The sequence below is a fragment of the Monodon monoceros genome, unplaced genomic scaffold (assembly GCF_005190385.1).
Source record: "Monodon monoceros isolate NGI ecotype Baffin Bay Population unplaced genomic scaffold, NGI_Narwhal_1 Super_Scaffold_19, whole genome shotgun sequence".
NCBI classification, from domain to species: domain Eukaryota; kingdom Metazoa; phylum Chordata; class Mammalia; order Artiodactyla; family Monodontidae; genus Monodon; species Monodon monoceros.
The window spans coordinates 6,887,241-6,906,269 of record NW_021703775.1 but is presented as its reverse complement, the minus strand read 5'-3'; the positions used below and the strand labels follow the sequence as shown (position 1 = coordinate 6,906,269).

The 19,029-nt window shown below is 41.3% G+C and overlaps 1 protein-coding gene across 2 annotated transcripts in view; it reads right to left on the bottom strand.

Annotated features, from left to right (window-relative positions):
• Window positions 1–11,124, bottom strand: part of REV1 (REV1 DNA directed polymerase) — a 76,914-nt gene extending 65,790 nt beyond the window's left edge. Inside the window, exon 1 of one of the 2 annotated variants that reach the window (XR_003795009.1) lies at window positions 10,780–11,124. The gene's annotated coding sequence lies outside the window, so the exon portion shown is untranslated. The remainder of the gene's footprint in view (window positions 1–10,779) is intronic. The other variant, XM_029232781.1, reaches the window with a different exon arrangement.
• Between the last annotated feature and the right edge of the window lie 7,905 nt (window positions 11,125–19,029).

Below are 19,029 nucleotides of genomic sequence, written 5' to 3'. Positions count from 1 at the left end.
TGACATCAGTTGTGTAACCTTCTTCTGTCCAACAGCAGATGCTAGATAGTTCAGTTAGGGTTAGGGTTACAACCGTAGCCCTACACAATGTTCCGAATTACAATGTGTCCTCTTGACTAACCCTGCTCACTAAAAAGAGAATGCCCTTTAACAACAGCCATCCAATTATCAAGCCAGACTTGCAAATAAAAATTGCCTTCTAGTTTTCAGATGAAACTCTTGCAGACTGGGTTCCCAGTCTAGTTCCACAGTGCGAGATGGCCTTGAGGAAAGTGATAAACATTTCAGAGACGGTAATTCATAACCTAAAATAACCTACTAACCTCGTCTTATCCAAGCATTAATGTAGAAGCCAATTTCTGGGTTTTTAAAAATGAGTTTAAAAAAATGAATAAAGAATGAATTCATGTATGCAAAAGTACCCTGATTCCTAGTATTTAGGGTAGTCCCTGAATAAACATTAGCTACTACTATACAAATCTACCTTGCTAGGCCACAGAGTGAAAATCAAATGAGACCACCTATGTGGAAACCGTTTGAAGACTATAAAATACAAACGTTGTTATTTTAAATAAGCTATCTCTGGTCTACAACACAATAGATTCAGTGACTCAAGACCTGGGCTCTCATGCCAGCCCAACTGTGCTGCCTGGCTACATGACCTGGGATGAGTCCAACAGCACCGTGGGCTCCTCAGCTAGAAAACAAAGTCTGCTTAGTGCTCCTCGGACTCCCACGGGCTGTGAACTGTAGTCAGGGTGGATGCGCGGGAGGAAACAAGAGTTGGGGGTAAAAACAGCAAGCAGGGACGGTTCCACTCCCTAAACCCACTGCAACTTTAGCAACCCTGCTTTTATAAGTTTCAGATTACTTGGGGTCTGATTAAGATAGTCTTAAAAGAAAAAGCTCAAACTGAAAAAGCCTGAGGGACTTCCCGGGCGGTCCAGTGGTTAAGAATCGTCTTGCAATGCAGGGGACGCCGGTTCAATCCCTGGTCAGGGAACTAAGATCCCACATGCCGTGGGGCAACTAGAGAGCCCGTGCAATGCAACTACTGAGCCCACGCGCTCTGGAGCCCGCGCATGGCAACAAAGAGCCTGCGTGCTGCAACTAAAGATGCTGTGTGCTGCAACTAAGACCCGATGCAGCCATAAGTTAATTAATTTAAAAAAAAAAAAGACTGAAACCAAAACTAATGAACTAAAAACTAAGCCTAAAGACTTCGGCCCTGTTCTGTGTTCCTATATGTGACTCTACAAAATGTGCTGGATATGTCCCAGCCCTTGAAAGGTTCTAAGCTAAATGCACCTATACCTATTAGGCCTCAAGTAATGAAATTAGAAAGACACCACATGAGAGGCATCATTGCAGTCCCACCCCGCCCCCCATGTCTACACAGAACAGCAGCTGCCAGAGGAGGCAAGTGCAAGGCAAACAGGAGAGCAGCTCTGTGAGCCCAGGGACCCTGGGTGCCCACAATGCAAAAGATTTCCTGACTCTCTCATGCTCTCCACAGGGATGTTCAAAACGCTACGAAGAGTGCCAGGAAGATCCTGCTTACTAAAAACTATACGGAAATTATTGATGCACACTTCCCCACAACTCAATTTCATATTTGCTGGCACGCACTGTCACCAGTTCACTCTGGACTTCCAATGTGCATCTTAAGAGGTTAGTCAAATCCCACTAAAAAGAACTTCATTCTGTCTTCTTTACTATGATTACTGGTAGATTTTAATATCTCCCCACAGAATGATACTAATCACCAAGAGAAATCATTTTCATGCTAAAGTGCTATTTATCTATTTGTAATAGAATTATTAACATTGTAAGGTTCTGAACAGTTCATCACACACCAGAAAAATTCCCACTACATACCCAGAAAATGCCCAAATACATATTCGTCAGTGTTAATCTGTTGCTTTCATATTCATAACTCTCAAGTATATTGACTATTAATTAATGAAAGTGAGTGGCTTTTATTCAGTCTCATTAATCTAGCCATATGTACATGTATGGGTTTATCTTATCTTCATTTAACAGTTACTTAATAAATAGTTGCTGACTGTTGGTGGGAATGTAAATTGATACAGCCACTATGGAGAACAGTATGGAGGTTCCTTAAAAAACTGAAAATAGAACTACCATATGACCCAGCAATCCCACTACTGGGCACATACCCTGAGAAAACCATAATTGAAAAAGATACATGCACCCCAATGTTCATTGCAGCTCTATTTACAATAGCCAGGACATGGAAGCAACCTAAGTGTCCATCGACAGATGAATGGATAAAGAACATGCAGCACATATATACAATGGAATATTACTCAGCCATAAAAGAAACAAAATTGAGTTATTTGTAGTGAGGTGGGTGGACCTAGAGTCTGTCATACAGAGTGAAGTAAGTCAGAAAGAGAAAAACAAATACCATATGCTAACAGCTATATATGGAATCTAAAAAAAAAAAAAGGTTCTGAAGAACCTAGGGGCAGGACAGGAATAAAGACGCAGACGTAGAGAATGGACACGGGAAGGGGGAAGGGCAAGCTGGGACGAAGTGAGAGAGTGGCATGGACATATATACACCACCAAATGTAAAACAGATAGCTAGTGGGAAGCAGCTGCATAGCACAGGGAGATCAGCTCAGTGCTTTGTGACCACCTAGAGGGGTGGGATAGGGAGGATGGGAGGGAGACGCAAGAGGGAGGAGATATGGGGATATATGTATATGTGTAGCTGATTCACTATGTTATACAGCAGAAACTAACACACCATTGTAAAGCAATTATACTCCAATAAAGATGCTAAAAAATAAATAAATGGGCCACACTCTTCAAAATGTTAAAAAAATAAAAGTAAACAAGAAAAAAAATTTATCAGGAAAAAAAGAAATAGTTGCTGAATGAACTGGAATACAGAAATGAATACACAATGGAAGAATGAATGTGCATATTATGGTAGCATACTCATCCACGAATGCTCCACAAATGCAGAGAAAAGAGCGCGCAGCCACACAGACCATCACCAGGCAAGGCCAAAATAAAGCAAGTTTACTTGCAGCTCCCACCACATCGCTGCTCAACACCTCTTTTTTCCTTCTTCAGGGCCTCCTCCTCTACCTTAGTTAGCTGTCAATTCTCTGCTAACAATTAAGAAACTGCTTAATAACTGGCTTAAGGTATGACCCATCCCAAGGACCTGTGTATTTAAAAGGACTTCTCTAGGACCATTCAACGGGGGAAAGCACCGTCTTTTTGACAAATGAAGTTGGGAAAACTGAATATCCACAGGCAAAAGAATAAAGTTGGACCCTTAACGTACACCATATACAAAAATTAACTGAAAATGGATCAAAGACCTAAATGTAAGACCTAAAACTATGAAGCTCTTAGAAGAAAACATAGGAGAAAGCTTCATGACATTGGATTTGGCAATGATTTCTTGGATGACACCAAAGCATAGGCAACAAAAGAAAAAAATAAATTGGACTATACCAAAATTTTAAAATGTGCATCAAAAAGGCACAATCAACTGAGCAAAAGGCAACTCACAGAACGAGAGGAGATATTTTAAAACATCTACCTGAAAAGGGACTAATATCCAGAATATATAAAGAAGTGCTACAACTTAATGAAAAACAAATACACTGATTAAAAAATGGACACAAAATTTAAATAGACATCTCTTTAAAGAAAATATACAAATGGCCATTAAGCCTATGAAAAGATGCTTAGCATCACTAACCATTAGAGAAATGCAAATTGAAACCACGAGATAACATCTCATACCCATTAGGATGGCTACAATCAAAAAAAAACAAAGTAAGTGTTAACGTGCATGTGAAAAAACTGGAACTCTTGTGCACTGTTGGTGGGAATGTAAAATGGTGTAGCCATTATGGAAAATGCTATGGTGGTTCCTCAAAAAATTAGAAATAGCACTGCCGTATGATCCAGCAATTCCACTTCTGGGTATACCCAAAAGGCTTGAAAGCAAGGTCTCAAGATATTTGTACACCCATGTTCACAGCAGCATTATTCCCAAATGCCAAAAGATAGAAGCAACCCAAGTGTCCACTGATGGATGAACGGATAGACAAAGTGTGGTATATACATAAAGTGGAACACTATTCAGCCTTAAAAAGGAAGGTAGTAGGGCTTCCCTGGTGGCGCAGTGGTTGAGAGTCTGCCTGCCGATGCAGGGGACACGGGTTCGTGCCCCGGTCCGGGAAGATCCCACATGCCTCAGAGCGGCTGGGCCCGTGAGCCATGGCCGTTGAGCCTGCGCGTCCGGAGCCTGTGCTCCGCAGTGGGAGAGGCCACAACAGTGAGAGGCCCGCGTACCGCAAAAAAAAAAAAAAAAAAAAAAAGGAAGGTAGTATTAAAAAAATAAATAAAATAAAATTCAAAAAAAAAAAGGAAGGTAATTCCAACAAATGCTGCAACATGGATGGACCTCGAGGGCATTATGCTAAGTGAAATAAGCCAGTCACAAAAAGACAAATGCCATATTATTCCGCCTATATAAGGTATCTACAGTGGTAAGATTCACAGAGACAGAAAGCAGAAGGGTGGCTGCCAGGGGCTGGGAGGGCAGGGAGCTACTGTTTAACAGGTACAGTTTCAGTTATGCAAGGTGAAAAGCATTCTGGGAATACAGATGGTGGTGATGGTTACACAACAGTGTGAACATACTTAATGCCACACTTAAAAATGGTGAAGATGGTAAATTGTATGTTATATGCATTTTACCACAACTAAAACTTTTTAAAATATATTTTTAAAAATAAGCAAAGAAAGTTTAAAAAAAGGACTCTGACACTGGCAACTGGGTTCACAGGGACTGGTCACAGCTGCAGGGAAGGGGGTAACCGGGATGTCCACTTAGGATACAAAGCTCAGAAGCAGGCTGTTCTTCTCCAGGACACCTGTATAGCACATCTGGGATTTTTTTCCTGGGGAGGGCAGTGGGAGGCCATGTGCAAAACTAATTTACTAGGGCCAAGTATCCTCCTCACCAGTGACAAAGTAAACGAAGTGCTAGGACACAGTCACTGACAAAGTTTAACAAAGCTGCTCCACTGGGCTCTCATCTGTCCTTAAATGCTGAAGGCTTCAACACCAGATAAACAGCTGTTTTGAGGTTTTGTTTTGGTTCAACCTTAGAGACCATCATTGTCTAAGGCTATAGTTCTCAGACCACTGAAGTTATTAGAGCACAATGGAGATTCTTGAATTTCAAAACCCAGGGAAGCAGAACCTTCTTCTAGACCCACCTACATACTAGTCAGGTTTTGACTTTGAAGAGACTTTCACCAAGGTATTAAAAACAACAATCAGACACCTGTGTGAAGGGCATTATTGTGCCTTTGTAACAATCTTTTGTCTTCACCATATACTGGCTTTTAGGGATTCTAAACCGAGCTGACAAGTTTATATCGTAATACAGCATGTATTTCATGTATTTAAAATACCTTTGAAAAACATATAAAAATAAAATGTCAAGATATTTAGACCAAACATTATTCCTAGTGTAATAGAACCCTTAAAAATTTTTTTTAACCTGGTCTCTTCACCTTCAGTATACTGAAGCATTTTCCTATTATCAATTTTTTATGCACAGTTAAACAATTCCTGTACTATATGATACCATTTTGATCAACACCAAACACACACAGACTTCAAAGAACTTTAACCCACCAAATAAAAGGGGCTACAATATACACAGCACTCTCTAAACAACAAATTATACATGTGGGTACTGAAGCCTTTTCTAGAACTGAGTCTGATCTATCTTTTCTTGAGGCATTCTCTATTGCCCTCCAAATTCATGATTTGTGTTTATACACTGCTTTGTGTGTTTTCGGTATTCAGTCTTGTTAAGTGTTCCTTTTCAAAAATAGTTTTTCCTTCTCGATTTATAAAAGCACTATATGTTTACTGCATAAAACTAAGAAAATGCAGGAAACAGAAAAAGGGAAGGGAAAATTACCACATTCCCACCTTCTTTTAAAAAATTCACCTGTTGACTGACACTTTACATTTCCTTTTTTTCAGTACTCCTTAAATTTTTAACATTTAAATTTTAAAAATTTCAACACACCACTATATCTTACATTTCCATAGTGCTTTTATTTTTCCAAGGGGTCCTTACATATCCTATTTATCTTGACAACACATCCATGGAGTAGGCAGGCCAAATACTAGCTATTTTGCACATAGGCGCCTTCTAGGATAGAAGGGCTAAGATAAAATATCTGATAAGGCTGCACGGCTGGTTTGTGGTACAAAAATCACACTTACCTTGTACAAACCTATGTCTCCAAATCTTCAGTGGAGAAACGAACAATGCTATCGGTATAATAAACTCCTGAAAAGAACACTCCTACTGAATTGAACCAGCCTAATACAATTCAACAGAACAGATGCTTTGACCCTAGCACCTGTCTGGGTCAGAAACAGTAGCTGCCATACATGTGACAGAAGGACTAAGGAGGAAAACAGGTCCAACAAACAGCTTGCATCTAGACCCCAACTGTACATGTCCATATTCATGAGAAGTAGAGACCCAGAGACACTACCAACCTTAACTGACCTTTTAAGCAGTCAGATCTTAGTTCTTTCATTTGTGGATAGAGGTGGACCTGACAAACCCTAGTCTCTTGCAGTTTTTTAAATGTATGATTCTATATATCTATCCATTTTTTAAAAAGGCTTTTAAGATGAAAGTACACATATTATGCTACTCTGTTAAAAAACTCAAAGGCTATGCACAGATGTGGCTATACAGTAAAGAATTAACCCTGCTCAAAGAGGGGTCTGGCCTTTGCTCTAGGAATGCCCTGCCTGACAAATGTCTGTTTATCTAGGGGCTAAGAGTCACTCCAGATAGTCTAACAATGTGATTTGTGATATACGGTGGAGGCTTCGGACCATGCACTACCAACCTTCTGAGAGGCTGGAGACAGAAGGTCAACCTCATCTATTTGACCAAACTCCAATAAAAACCCTGGACACTAAGGCTTAGGTGAGCTCCCCTGGTTGGCAATACTTCATGGGCATTGTCAGTTGTCATTGACAGAAGTCACCTCCATCCCAGGTTCCTGTGGTGAGGACAACTCAAAGTTCCACACGTGGACCTCTCCTGTGTGCCCCATGTCTCTCTTTGGCTGGTTTTAACCTGTAACCTTTCACTGTAATAAATCATAACCACAAGCACAACAGCTTTCAAGAGTTCTGAGTCCTTCTAGTGAATTACTGAACGTGAGGGTGGTCTTGGGGATCCCCAAACTCTGGAGTGGCAGAATGACAACTGTCCCCTAGTGTTCAGTCTCCCTTTCTTTTAGTAAAAGAACACCTCTCCCACCCCCTCTTAGTGGGGAGCAGGGTTGCCAAGAGCCTACATTGCCTCAGCTCCTTTAAATCAGGAGTGGCCACATGATTAAGTTCTGGCCAACGAGAGGCGAACAGAGTAACGTACACAAAATTCTGTGCCATCTATCCTTAAAGGAAGTTGTTTACTTTTTTTGGAATGCAGCTGTGAGGTAACTTGGCTTCAACCAAGAGAATAAGGACAATACCGTAGCGGATGGCTAAGCAAACAGAAGGAACCTGGGCCCCCGAATGACCTAAAACAAGCAGTAGTTCATCAGCTGTGAACCGCCACGCCCATCACAGCGGAGAGAGCTACTTCACTCTCTGCATCACTGCGCTCTCAAGTCTCTGTCACAGCCTTGCACCCTGGTACCTGGTTAGCCTGCACCCTAAGGAACCTAAGTGCATTTCACTGTTTTCATATTATGACTTAGAGTCAGTTATTTCAATAAACGACACAGAAATAAAAGGAGAGACAAGCAATAAGATACATAAGAAAAATGTCTAGATACACAGGCATCCTCCACTTTTCAAAAGCTCACTTCGCACCACTTCGCTCTTACGAAAGACCTACATTAGTACCTGTTTCCGCTAACCGAAAGAAACCCCAAGAAGATTTTCACTTTTACGAAACAAAAAGGGCAAAGCAAAAGCAGCATTCAGCCTGTCTTACAGCAGGCTGCTGCAGAGGGAGCGTCCTCCCCAAGCACCTTGGTACCGCCCAGTCCTTGCCCAGGAACCTTGCTCAGCATCTCAGCATCAAGCCCCCATGGTTTTGGACTGTGTCACTGTCTGTGAGCATCTGTGCTTTATCTTGGTTTATTCTGTGCATCCATTAGCAAGATGAGTCCTACGGTAATGGTTTCTTTGCTTTTGGCCATTTCGGCTTAAGAAAGGTTTCACAGGAACACTCTACTTCCAGGTAGCAGGGGAAACCTGTATTAAAATTGAAAATGCATAACATCTGTAATGTCCCAGTTTGAGGCTGATCTTATTCAAAGCAAATGTTCTCTCCCAAACAATTTAATATAACAAATTTCTCTCTTATCCTCTTGGTTATTCGTAACAATGAAAATACGCACCCCTCCCCCACTGCAAATGACTGATCTAACAAAATCAGTCATTTGAAAACAAGCGGAAGGAGGCGTTCTAAAAGAATCACTAATAATTTTCTTCCCTGTAATTATAGATTTCCATAGATGGGAACGGAAATGAAGACACCGTTTTAATAAAGTACAAAGAACCTCCTTCTCTGGCTTTCCAGGGTGCGGCAAGATGAACTGGCTTCCCAACACCTTCCCTCACCTTCATGAACTCCTATCGCTCATTAAGTATCTCCACCAGGATGTCCCACATGCATCTCAAAGTCAGCATGTCCAAAAGTAGGGATCAGTCTACAGAGGAAAAGAAAAGAATATTCTGGAGATGATATGATAAAGAAAAGAATCTATAAGGAGTAAAAAGCCAGTGATCTTCACTAAGGAGAGGCAGCACAGTCTCATAGGAAAGCCAAAGGGTTATCTGAAGAAAAGTTCAAGGTTGCAATAAATCAAAGACTCCAAAGGCCACAGCAGAAGTAAACAGGGACAGAACTCAGCTGGAGAATAAAGGAGGTAACATCAAAGAAGAGGGGGCTGTATCCTGAGCAGCGGTTCTCATTCTTGAGCCTTCACCAGTATCACTTAGAGGGCTTGTTAAACTCATTACTGACCAGGGGATTTTTGCAGAATCTAATGCCCGTGCCTGGCAGTTTTTATTTTGGCTGGCCAAAAATTAATTCTGTTATCTCACTAACATTTTGTGCGTTATTACATTCAATAGTTACACCCGACACACCTGTAAAGTCTTCTAATTTTTGTGAAATGTTGTCTTCAATCCACTCTTCTGTGGAAGAAAAGGAGCATTCTCCAGCATCGTGAGCTTCATTTTCACTTTCTGTATCAGAATCAATCACTAAGGTTTTTTGTCTTTTTGTTGCTCTAATATTCACATTGTCTGAATCAGAACTATATTCTGAAGAACTATCATCTTCTGAGACATTAGTATATACGTTGCTCGGACAATCAGAGAATGCATCTGCATAAAATTCACTGAAAAATTCTTCACTCAAAATTTTGCAATATGTCATTTTTGAAAATTTTACGTTTATAATATACACAAGGTTGGAACAAAAACCTAAAGGAGCAAAATGTGAGTCATAATGACAGTCTTAAGTTGTATAATGAACCTTTGATCAATTTTAAGCTCCAACAACTTCGCATGGTGATGTTAATTGCATCACTCTCTAAAAATGTACTGATACGTCTCCGGTCAATAATGTGTTAAAACTGACTGCTGGGCCCCAACTCCAAGTTTCTCGTTTTGTAGGTCAGGAGTGGGGCTGGGAATTTGTATTTCTAAAAAGTTCCCAGGTAATGCCGATGCTGCTGGCGTGAGGCACATACTTTGAGAACCACCAATTCTGCCTGTGGTGTACCTAGAGTGGTCACCGAGAACAGAGACAAGGACCGGAGAAGTTCAGAGGTAATGAGACAGTATACTATGTAGAAAGAATGGTGTTACAATGTGCACTAGTAGAAAGAATTTCACAACAGGCATAAAGGCAACTCCCCAGTTGGTCTGGGAGGGAGATCTCGCCTGTCCTTTGCCTCCCACTCCCTCTCCCCGCAAATCCCAGGTCTGATCTAACAGGTTACTCCATATTCACGGAGTATTTACTGTAATTTTCAGTTTTCAAGATGAGTAAAGTGTAAACCACAATCCAAAGCTACCTGTTAGAGAAGAAAGATGTGCATAGGACTACAGTCAGGAGCCAACATTAGAGGCACCGACAAAACACAAGACCACACAGAAGACAGCAGTAAAGCTCCCCTTGGAGAAGAGATCCAAGAAGGCTTCACTGAAAAGGTGGATCTGAGCTGAGGGCAATAAGTAGGATTTGAACGGGCAGAGGGGAGTGAGCGGGTGAATTCAAGAAGAAGGAAATTCACGAGCAAAAACATGAAAGAGAAAAAGATGTTTAAGGCAACATTCTGGGGCTGACACAGAGACAGTGATAGATGAACTAACAAGGTAGCTGAGGGAATGTACAGAAGGCCCCGAATATCATACTAAGAAGTTTGAACCCTCCTTTGTGAAAGTCAGGAAAGGAAGTGTGAACTTGTGCATATAAGTGATGGGGGATGGGATGGCTGCACACAGATGCGAAAGGTTCTGGCTCCCCAGCTTCATCTACACCAAGATTTATTAACTTGTCTCGGCAGCAGTCCTCATCACATGTATTGCATCCGCACAATGCATTAGATCTCCAAACTCACAAGGTAAACCAGCATACATGGTGGCATATAACTAAAAACAAATCCTTCTGAGTAACTGCAATTCAAAAAATATGGTCAAACTCACTCTTTTCTAGATCTGCTATCAGTTCCATCTGTCACGCATCTCTTTTCTCACAAATCCTTATGGTAAGTGTAACTGCAAGTGAAAACAGAGTAGAATGTTGAAGAAACTGCCACTGCATTACCTTCTGGCCTCACTTCCCTCGCTTCATGCCAAGAACCCCCCATCATAGATTAAAAACAACAACAACAACAAAAAACCTACTACTTTTTAGGATGATATGACATTTTAAGGAGATGCTACATTCTTCAACAGACACTTATTTAGCACTCTATGCCTGAATTAATAGACGCTAATTCTGAGAAACACTCAGTGAGCTCCAAGAGAATGTAATAACCTTTAAGTGACAATCGGAAGTAAGATTTTCTACTGGGCATAAACAATATGCAAAAAAACATTATTAACCTTCAACACTGTAAACTTGAACAGCTAGTAACTTCAACTCAAGATCTAAAATTCAAAGTGGCAACTAAGTTACTACAACATTTTTACAGCTCTAACAACAAATACATTATCAACACCTCCACCTTCATTAAGTTTAGATTTCCTTTCAGTTAACAGTAGTGATAACCTAAAATTACAAACTCAAAAAGAAATACCAAAATCAAACTTTTTGAGCCAAAATTATCGTGCTTTTAAAAAAATACCAAAAAGTATGTAGTTTATAACCCTACCTACAACACAATTCACATAAATAAAATATTTCACTCAAATGAACATCAACCCAGGTTTCAAATACTATTATACCGATAAAAAAACCGCTATAATTTTCAACAGAAGGCAATCTTTCTACATACACAAATATATTGAAATGCAACCTGCTCCAATTTTTAGTATACTGGAGATCTCCGAGCTACTACTAGAGAGGTGTGTTCTAGTTTGAACTGTAACAATTGTGCATCTGTTCTCACCTCCTCAGCTACTGTTCTCTAATGAACAGGGTGGCTGGCTGGCCTTTGTCCCTGGTTCTTGGGAGACTCTAAACCCTTGGAATTTCACAACTGATAGGAGTCTCCCTGTTATCCATGGTGGACCCCTAGGACACATCTTTTTATTAACAGGTGACTCCCAGTAAGCCCCTCATTTCAAGATGGGGCTAGCCATGCTGGAAAGGCCAACCAAGTGATTAGAGGGTTGGCTTTGAGCCATATGCTATCAGCCTGACCTCCTGGAAAAGGAAGGGGTTTGGAGATGAAATTCGACCTTGTGGCCCACGACTCAATCAATCGTGCCAATGTAATAAAAATCCAATAAAAACTCTGGACCCTGAGGCTTGGGTGAACTTCCCTGGTTGGTAATCATAAACCAATACAGGAGGATGATGTGTCCTGAGCACATGGAAGCATCATGTTTGGGACCCTCCCAGACCTCTCTTTGCATATCTCTTCCTTTGGCAGGTTCTGGTTTGTATCCCTTATAATAAAACGATAATTCTAAGTACAGCCCATTCCTGAGTTCTGTGAGTCACTCTAACAAATTATCAAGTCTGAGGGGGCTGTGGGAACTCCCAATTATGTGGCCAGTTGGTGAGAAGTGCAAGTGGCCTGGAAGCCCTGGAGCCTGCAGCTGGCACCTGAAGTAAGGGGAGTCTGGTGGACTGTGCCCTTAACCCGTGCTGTCTGTTCTAACACTGGGTGGTTAATGCCAGAATCACACTGTGCCTATAAAATAGGAGATACTGCCCTACCTCTCTTCTCGGGACTCTATGGGAGCTGGATGAGAAAAAGTCAAGCAAAAGCACTTTTTAAGGCATAAAGCATTAGAAAAAGTAAGGGACTTTTTTGGTTATGCTCTCAAAAATGTTAAAGAAGAAACTGTTAAAATATTTTTTAAATTCAGGATCATCCAGCTTAAATTTTTAAAAAGGCTTAAAATAGGGATTTTCCTGGTGGCGCAGTGGTTAAGAATCTGCCAATTCAGGGGACACGGGTTTGATCCCTGGTCTCAGAAGATCCCACATGCTTCGGAGTAGTTAAGCCCATGCGCCACAACTACTGAGCCTGCACTCTAGAGCCCGCGAGCCACAACTACTGAGCCCGTGTGCCACAACTACTGAAGCCCGCACGCCTAGAGCCTGTGCTCTGCAACAAGAGAAGCCACTGAAACGAGAAGCCCATGCACCGCAACAAAGAGTAACCCCACTCGCCACAACTAGAGAAGCCTGCGTGCAGTAACGAAGACCCAACGCAGCCAAAAATAAATAAATAAATTTATATTAAAAAGGCTTAAATAGGCAGTAAGTCATCTAGAAATACAGCTTATTACAAGATAAAATTGAGAAATTTGATGAAAAACATTTAAGAGTAAGGAATCTAAATCATAATTTCAATTATGTAACTAAGACTAGTGCCTAAATGATAAAAACATATTAGCAATCTCAAGTGTAGAAATGATGGAGTTTAGAAAATGTAAAATTCAGCTACTATTTTCTGACTAAACTTCCCAAGAGCTCGTTTTAGTCTTGGTTCTGATCAGGCATGATTGAAAGCAATAGACAACATTTTGGTTACTCAGATACTGGGCTCAAGTAAAAACTGTTCACATCACAGCCAACTTTTTTGCCCATCCCTAACTAATCTTTTAATTTAAGGATAAAGCCACAAGATCTGATCTTTAAAGATCAGGTCTTTAAAAAGCTTGGCAAACCATCCTATGTGCATAAGACAGTTACCTGCCTACGTGGATGAGAAAGCATAATTTCTAACTACATTACAGAATGTAACTACATTACTTTAAAGCCAATGATTAAAAAAAAAAACCTCATGACTTTAAATCACAAGTTTACATGAATATATCGCTCAATTCTCTACCCTCTTGAACATAAGATACTAAGCATACACTGGTCTTACCCTGCATGATGAAGGGGGCAGTTTAGTGTAGCAGAGGAAAAAGTGGCTTTAAAGTATTAAAACAAACAAACCCACCCCACAAAACCCTAGATTCTGGTCCTGTTTCTCCTCGAGCATCAGATGATTCTCTGGGTCTCATTTTTCCTCAGGGAAAATACAGGGGCATGGCCTACAGAATCTATAGGGTTCATCCTAGCACTGGCATTCTGAATCTACTTAAGTGTTGAGAAGTCAACAACTCATAATTTAGATATTCTTCAAATTTTTGAAGTGTCACAAGTAGATGTCAAAAATCATTAAAACTTCGCATTGTGTAAAAACGCTCCACACCAATGAGTCCTTCCTTACTAAAAACAAAAATAATAAAGATTCGCTCCATGATCGGCAGAAACACATGTATTTACTTGCTACCTAAAATTTCTTTTAGCCTTAAGCAAATTTAAATATATTCATGTTTTCCTAAATCTGAGGCATCACATCTATTATATGCAAAACCTTTTCAAACTAATTACAAAGCTGACCTACCATGACACACATGATGCTGACTTATTTTTAATGATTTAATAAGGAAAAAGTGATTTTGCATAGCATCAACCTATTAAAATGTTTCACACTCATAAAAAATAGACATCTAAGTATAGTAGAGATGATTCCAACTTATGATGCTTCGATTTACAACTTTTCGGCTTTATGGTGGTGCCAAAGTGATACACGTCCAACAGAAACCGTGCTTTGACTTTTGATCTCTTCTGGAGCCAGAAATACCGGTACAGTACTCTCTTGTGATGCTGGGCAGGAGCAGCACCACAGCTCCCAGTCAGCCACGCGACCCGGAGGAGGAACCACTGATACACTTACAACCATTCTGTTTTTCACTTTCAGTAGAGTATTAAATAAGTTACACGAGATGTTCAACACTTTATTATAAAATAAGCTTTGTCTTACTTGACTTTGCCCAACTATAGGCTAATGTAAGTGTTCTGAGCACGTTTAAGGTAGGCTAGTCTAACCTATGATGTCCAGTAGGTTAGGTGTATTAAATGCATTTTTACTTACAACATTTTTAACTTACGATGGGTTTAATGGAAAGTAATTCCATTCTAAGTTGTGGAAGATCTGTCGTCGTCAGAGCCAAAAAAACAAGAAAGAAAAAGAAAAGAAAAAAACAGCCATAAAACGATAAAACTGCCAGTAGTAAAGAAGAACGACACATACAAATAACGTGATCAAACACAACGCAAGTGTCCAAACAGAAACCTTGTTTCGACCTGCCTCATAGCAAAGTGGATGTGACCTTGGGTTGTGGAATCAGGTGGAAACAGACTGAAATCCTGGCTTCCTTCTCACCTGTGTGACCTGCCCAAGTAGCATCATCTCTCTAAATCTGTTTCTTTAAAACTGTGTCCACCTGACCGGGTGGTTGTGAAGATTAAATGAGACCCTGCACTAAGCAAACAGCCTGACACACAGTAAATATTTAATGATTCAGCAATTATTATTAAACTTTGTAACAAATGTTACACAGAGCAGTATTGTGATTTTTTTCTTTAAGTTTAAGGCCCTAAGTTTAGGATCCTATTGACTAAAGTTCAGACTGAGAAATGAAATAAAACAATGCTCCTACAAAGAGGCATTTTACTAAGGACCAGTGGACTAAGTAAAGATAACTGGTATTATGCAAGGGCAATCACCACAGGCAGCTTAGTTTCTGGGAATACAGTTTGGGGGTGGGCAACCCATAATGAAAGAAGGCAGAAATTGAACACACTAAAGATGGTAAAACATCTTTCCTTTCCCAACTACTACAGGACTCATACTTCAACTGTATCTCAAGGATTTTCCTGTCTTCAGCCTCCAGCAAGTCCTTTCATCACCACAATTACATCGCTAGCTGAACTTCAAAGGGAAATATATAAAAGCCACTCCCGTGGGCAGCTGTTGAGATAATCACTCTTAGCATCTTCCACAGATCTAAGAATAAAAAAGCTGACTTAGGACTTTCCTGGTGGCACAGTGGTTGAGAGTCCGCCTGCCGATGCAGGGGACACGGGTTCGTGCCCCGCTCCGGGAAGATCCCACATGCCGCGGAGCGGCTAGGCCCGTGAGCCATGGCCGCTGAGCCTGCGCGTCCGGAGCCTGTGCTCCGCAACGGGAGAGGCCACAACAGTGAGAGGCCTGCGTACCGTAAAAAAAAAAAAAAAAAAAGCTGACTTACACATTAAGACCGAATACCGGTCACCATTCTTATCAGTTTATTTTTTAATCCGTTCTAGACATCCACAAAATGTATTTATTTTAAAAAGGAGTTCCATAAATATAACTTTGGTAGCCAGAAAAATTCAGTAAAAGTAGTAAAAATAAAATTCAATGCTTGCATTTTTAATCTCACACAAAAACACAAAGTCCTAAGTGAATACTCCAAGCTAATTTCAAGTACTGGTTTTCAAAACTGTGAAATAACCCTGTTCTAAGAACTTTATATACATTAACTCAATTATTTCTTACCATAATCGTAAAAAGTAGGTATTATTGTCCCATCTTACAGATGAGCAAACTAAGGCACCAAAAGATATTAACTAGCCCAAGGCCACACAATCAGTAAATGGTAGGAGCCAGGATTCTGACCCTGGCTGTCTGACTCCAGAACTAATGTTTAAATCAACTATACCACTCGTTCACTTAATTCACTTAACAAGTTTTACTGAGAGCCTACTATGTGCCAAGCACCCTTCTAAGCACCAGAGACAGAGCCATGAACAAGTCAGACAAGGCCTCTGCCCTCCAGGGGGGGAGAGGCTTTGGAACAAACAAGTCTTATGGGAGAAATGGGTAAGTTAAGTGAAGAGTGTATCTCTGCCTCGTAATAAATGCTGTGAAGAGAAATAAAGCAAAATGAATCAAAAGTGACAGAGAGAGGGGCTGGCTTCTACTGTAGGGATCAGAAAAGAGATCACTCTGACGTGATGACATCTGAGCAAGATAGCCACCAGGAGGAAGGGGTGGCCCAACTAAAAGAACAGCAAGCATAACACCCCCAAGAGAGGAACAGTTTGGTTTGTTCGAGAAACGGCAAAAAGTTCTGATTCAATTCTAAGGGTAACAGGAAGCTTTTGGAGAGTTTTCACCAAGAGAGTGACAATATGATTTACGTGTTTAAAAAGATCACTCTGACTGTTATGTGGGGATCAGTAGGGAAGGGAGCGACAGAAATAGGGACACCGGGGAAGGCACTGTTGCAACAGTCTAAGGGAGACATACTTGAACTCAGACTAGGATTCCCGTACTGTTCATAAATAGATGAGATACTAAAAGGAGAGCATGCAACCTAATTGCCCCTGAAAAAGACTTTTTTAATATTCCTCCTTCCTCGTCTCCCATAGATTCTCTTTAATATCCATGTTAATGCTTTAGTGGGAGCTGTTATAGAAGGAAAGTAAGATTAAAAGGTATTTCCTTCATTTATAAATGTTCTATTTAATATACTCCAGGATTTATTACAATATGTCACATACACTCATACATTCTTGAGAAGCAGAAAGAGCTTTACTGCTCCTTAGTTTAGGGCTTGTTCATTTATTTGGAGACAAGAAGAGGTACCTATCACCTCTTGTGATTAGCTTTCTTCTCATGCTTTGTCTCAGCACATCCCAGCTCATTCTAGACTGTGAACTGCAATAAAAAGGTATACCAAAGGGAATCTGTATTTACGGAGCACCACTGTGTACCAGGGACTCACTAGATGCCTTACATTTAAGAGCTCATTTAATCCTCAGTTACCCAAGGTAGGAAATATCTTCGTTAGACAAATGATTAAAAAAATCAGAGATATTAGTAACTTAAATTGTCCAAGGACACAGCTAGTAATGGGTAGAGCTAGAATTTAAATCTACATCTAACTCTGAAGTTCTTATCTTCCTACTACAGCATCTACGAAAGAAAGGACTATAAAATATACATTACATGCAGTCTCTCTTATTAGTGACTAGCTTGTTGCTGGTGGGGACGGGTTTCTTTCTCTTACACAGAATCTGAGTTTTGAAGTTGGGGTTGGAGACAATGGAGTGATCTTACATATTCAAACACATTATTTTGAAAACATATTTACTACTTGAGGTATCAAAGAAATTAGTCCTAAAAGAGTGATTCCTGCCTTAAAAAAAAAAAACTTAAATACGTATTGTTTACCATGAAATAAGAGTAATGTTCTATGACAAGTTTGGTACAGATTCTGCCCACAAAAGACCTGGAGATAGAGAAAAAGAGGATACGGATAAAAAGATAATCATCATAACACATGAGAAGTGGCAAAAAAACAGCCTAAGAAGTGAATGGAGATCCTTCTAGACCAGGGAAGGATCGCTGGAAAAAGAGGGACGCTAGGTGCGCTTCCAAGAGTCTAGGAAGTACAGGGAGGGAACTACACGCCCGCAGTATCTGCTCCGGCTAAGACAAGGCTACGTGGGAAAGCTGAGAGGGAAGTCTGGAAACCAGGTAAACGGTATACCCCACAGGACAGGTTACCGCGAAGTCCACAGGAAGAACCAAGGTTATCCTATGTCCTACCCTAAAGCGGAAATGGCTAATTCTGGAAAACGATAGTGGAGAGGCCGGGGAGACAGAATTAAGAATCGCTACATCAAGTCCTTACCAGTTAGTTACAAGCACTTTGATGATATGTGCTAGTCTCGTTATTTTCACTTAAATGATACCATTTCTCTGCTGGACGTGACCTGAAAAGATGGAGAAGATAGAAACAGCAGACTTACACCACCTGCAATTTTTTTTTTTTTAAATCAGGTGGGTGGGGGGTCAACTAATGAGTGATACACTAAGGTATTTCTTTACAAACTGGGTTTCGGTAGAAAGAGCAGGGAAACATATAAGGAAAGGGCCCTTTCCGTCTGCACAGGTGCTGAATCATTTTCACAAGGAGTGAAGTGGGAAACGGGCACTTGCCAGGACAGTTGGGGAAAGGAGCTCTGCATATCAAGGCAACAGATAAGTAACAAGGAAAAAATAAGTGAGTAAAAATTGCCTTCGGATAGTCCGACACCGATGCCGGGATCCAACGCGGGGCAAGGGGTAGGGGGATGCGGGGTCACGGGGAAGACGCCGCGGCGGGAGGCCGGGCGGAGCATCCAGCGCGTGGCCCCGGCCGGCAGCCCACGCGCATGAATGAATGGCGCGGTCCGAGCGCGGCCGGCGAGCAGGGCCGCGGGCGCGAGTCGTCGGCGCGGCGCCTCAGCGGGCGGCCGAGCGCGGGCGGCGGGCCGGCTGCGCCATGGCGGAGGGGGAAGGGGAGGTCACGCGTTACATAACCCGGCAGCGGCCGCGCTCCGGGCGCCGCGGGCCGCCCAGGCCGCGAGACCAAGGGCCGCGGGAGCCGGGCCGGCGCGCCGCCCCG